The 3989-nt window shown below is 49.5% G+C and overlaps 1 protein-coding gene and 1 long non-coding RNA gene across 5 annotated transcripts in view; one reads left to right on the top strand and one right to left on the bottom strand.

Moving 5' to 3' along the window:
• The window catches only part of LOC107200994, a 107669-nt gene that overhangs the window by 101702 nt on the left and 1978 nt on the right, over positions 1-3989 (bottom strand). The gene's annotated exons all lie outside the window — the stretch shown is intronic.
• MYC (MYC proto-oncogene, bHLH transcription factor) overlaps positions 1-3989 on the top strand; it is a 9217-nt gene that overhangs the window by 1006 nt on the left and 4222 nt on the right. Inside the window, exon 2 of the mRNA XM_015620157.1 lies at positions 3456-3460. The gene's annotated coding sequence lies outside the window, so the exon portion shown is untranslated. The remainder of the gene's footprint in view (positions 1-3455; positions 3461-3989) is intronic.

The raw sequence follows: 3989 nt of genomic DNA on the forward strand, positions 1-3989 counted from the left end.
TTTTATTTTATTTTATTTTATTTTATTTTATTTTATTTTATTTTATTTTATTTTATTTTATTTTATTTTATTTTATTTTATTTTATTTTATGATATTGTTTTGATTCTCTTATTCATATTTACTGATAACACATCAGCCATAAAACCCACTGATTTCTCCTGCATACTTTATGATCTCTCTGAAGACTCAGGACTGTGGCTGCTACACTGATCTGGCTGGGTGGAAACTGCAGTGGACACTCCTGTCCATCTTCAGGAGGTGTATTTCAGTCTGTTTTTCACCACAGTAAATAGACAAGGTCAGTGGCCCTCCCAGATGTCTGCATTTCTCCCCTGTGCTGGGGAAGTCCACTGAGAAAGTACTCATTAGCACAGCATATGAGTCTCTCTGAGCCTGGAGGAAGGGGGTAGGAAGATGTTATTAATTTAGTCAGTGCTGTGCAGCTTGCAGAAACACTGTCAGCTTCTGCCTACACATATCTCACCTCCTATTGTTAAAGAAATTACAGCTGCTGAAAGAGATGAAAAAGTAACTCATATATTTTCTGGCTTTCATGGTAATAAGGCAAATCTGATTCTCCTTGATGCTGTAGTATGTCTCTGCTTTTTGGACTGGCATCTTTTGGGGTAGCAGTGGGGACACAATTCTCTGCACAGATGCTATCAGTGAAAGTGTGCTAGCCTATTTTAGTGGCCCTGACTGCCCTGGCCACATTTGTTTGGGTATATCAGTCATTCAAGGACTTAGGACTTTCCAAGACTAATTAGTGTCAAGCTAGTGCTTTCCTGTTTCTCACTTGTTGAAGAAACCTGCAAAGATATAGAGAGGCTGAGCGAAACTTTCAACAGAAATTTCTGAAGATAGCTATGAGTTCACAGACACATGGAATGGTTTGGGTTGGAAGGGACCTTAAGGATCATTTAGTTCTATACCCCTGCCATGGGCAAGGACACCTTTCATGAGACCAAGTTTTTAAAGCCCCATCCAGTCTGACCTTGAACACTTCCAGGGTTAAGACAGCTACAACTTCTCTGAGCAACCTGTTGCAGTGTCTCACCACACTCAAAGTGAACAATTCCCTCCTAAACTCTTATCTGGATCCACTCTCAGTTTAAAGCCATTTCCCCTCATCTTATCCCTACATCCCCTTGTCAAAAGTCCCTCTCTTGCTTTTTCATAGGCCTTTTTTAGTTACTGGAACATGCTGTAAGTTCTCCAGGCTGAACAACACAAATTCTTTCAGCCTTTCCTCACAACAGAGGTGCTCCAGCCCTCTGATCATCTTCATGGCCTCCTCTGGATTCACTCTGGCAGGTCCATGTCTTTCTTATGTTGGGGGCCCCAGAGCTGGACCCAGTATAATGTTCATCGTGACTAATAGACGTCTTATTGTCCTCTGAAAAAGAAATTGCAGATGTCTCTTGAGAACAAAACATGCAGTAGGCAGCACAGGCACACAGCACATTATGTCTCAGGGGTTTCCAGACAGGGGGTGCAAGAGCTTTTCCCATCACCTCTGCTTCTCTTTCAAGTTTTGCTTTCATTTCTGGTTCTCACAGGTCTGCACCCTGCCATCACACGTAAATTCCACCTGGGGTGCCAGCTCAGTCCCCTCCCATTTCCGATTGATCACTAAATCCTTCCATGTCAAAGCAATCAAATTGACTCTGCTGTCACTGTCACCTTAATGTTATACTTGTGCATTTATTCTTTCTGTATAATAGCTATTTTGTCAAAATGGCCCTTTTACTGGAAATTGATACTTAATGATTTCACACCTTGTCTCTGTTCTTTTTTAGCTGGGATTGAACATAAGAAATAAGAGCAAAATATATTTTTTTTTTTTCATCTACACTAAAACTGCCTCATAAGATCCATGCTGGTACACCTCAGAGCTGGCTCCTCAACAAAAATGAACTCACAGTCTGCACAAGCCTGGAGAAATCCTGTAGAACATTTTAAAGACTGTTTCCTCTAAAGGCTGTATTGTTTCAATAGCACATTTCTCCCAGTTTTCCCTTCCTGTTTTTCCATTCTTGTGAACACAGGGTATTTTAAGAGTCCATCTGCTCGTGTTACTTACTCCTCTCCACTTTAAGTCATAACCCTCTGTGATATTACAGTTAATTGTGTTGCCTGTGATTCTATTGCAACCATGAATAGGATCATGATTTTCAACCCTATCTGTACCTGAGTAATTTCAAAATATTTCACCTATTACCAGCTCCGTCTGAACCTCAATGGCTTTTACAATTTTGAGGACATTTATTGCGTATCTGGTGAAACTGATGCTATTCCTAAATAGAAAGTGCCCATATTGCATTTTACACGAGTTGTAACTAGAGTAATTTGGATCTTGCACCTTTCTGGCCTGCCTTTAGTCATGTTACTTCCATTTACAGCAGCAAGGTTTGCTATGGACACAGGGGGATATTATTTAAAAATAGCACAATGTATTTTAAGCCATTTCTGAGCAAGGGTATGGATATCCTATTCTGGAAATGTCAGTAGGTGAAGCATCTACACCATGCCTATGCCATGGCTCTTGTTTTGTCACCCTCTCTGGGTAAAACTGTCCTTCCTTTATCAACAGGACACGGGACAGAAGATGGTCCAGAAGTTCCTGGTGACCCTTTGCTCAGTGAGGACTGCGATGTTTGCATACACCCTGCTTGGCGAAACGCTCTTAATCAGACACGATCGGAAAAATCAAAATGGGATTTTTTTTCTTTGCTTGTTTGTTTGTTTTTTGCTGTTGTTTTGCTCTGGTTCGGTTTGTTTCGGATGGGTTTTGTTTCCTGGCGGCTGCGGCGGTGCCCGGGGGTCGCGGCTGCCGCGGGCGGCGCGGCGGGGGCGGCGGCCGGGAGGGGGCGCGCTGGCCCCGCGCAAGCGGCGCGGCCGCCGTGGGAACCGGGGCCGCCCCCAGCGCCACGCCGGGCTCCCCCCGCCCGGGGTCCCCCCGCATCACAACCCCGAGGGCTCGTGCTCGCGTGCGCCCAGCAAAATGCCGGGACGCGGGGAATGAGTACACATATAGGCACAGAACATCCCAGCGGGCCGCCCGCGGCGGGAACGGGAGAGCGTTTAGGGGGCACACCGAGGTGTCCCTCCACCTCCCGCGGGTGCGGAGGCCGGAGTGGGGATGGCAGTGGTGGCAGGATGCGCGGGGCGTAGCTCGTCGGAGGCTGGCGGCTGCCCCGGGGGACGGGAGAACAGCAGGTGTGGGAGGGTCGCCGGAGACGGGGTCCCCGCGGGACGCCCCGCGATGGGGAGCGGGGACAGGAGGGAGCGTCCCGTGACAGCTCTGCAGCCGCCGCAGCTCCGCATCCCTCGGGGATGTGCGAAAGGAGGGAGGTCACCATGGGGCGAGAGGAGGTGGTCGGAGAAGGGGTGGCACAAGCCGGGGCGGGGGCACACGCGGGGACCGCCAGAGGGAGAGTGGCTGCAAGGTGACCCCGTGGGGCTCTGCCTCCGCCCTCTCCCGGTTTAATCCTCTGCAGACGCCGGCAGAGGCGGGATAATCAAGCGGAGACCGGGTTGGGGGGTGCCCGAGCTACACACGCTCCTTTGTGCCGGGAACCGCGCCTCCCCCGCTGCCCCTGGGCCACCTCTCTGCGCTGCGGGACCAGTTTGGCCCTAAGGTGCCGGAGCCTTCCCGAGGGGGGCGAGGAGCGGGTGAAGCCCCTTCCCCCTAACCGGGGTTACCGCGCTCTCCCTTGCAGGAATGCCAGCGGGAGGAGGGGAGCGGCGAGAAACTGCCTTTAATCCCTGCTAGTAATTTTTTTTTTTTTTTTTTTTTTTACTATGTTTACTTCCGATATCTCCGTAAGCAGCTCGTAGTAAAAGACAACAGAAAAAAATAGTAAAATAAATAAAAAGGGCCGCGGAGCGCGCCATCGCTTCTCCCGGCGCAGCTCCCTCCCTCCCTCCCGCCCGGCCGGAGGCGGGGGCAGAGCGCGGCCGCGGATCGGGGCGCGGAGGGGGCGCG

This window comes from Parus major, chromosome 2 (genome assembly GCF_001522545.3).
Source record: "Parus major isolate Abel chromosome 2, Parus_major1.1, whole genome shotgun sequence".
Classification (NCBI taxonomy): Eukaryota; Metazoa; Chordata; class Aves; order Passeriformes; family Paridae; genus Parus; species Parus major.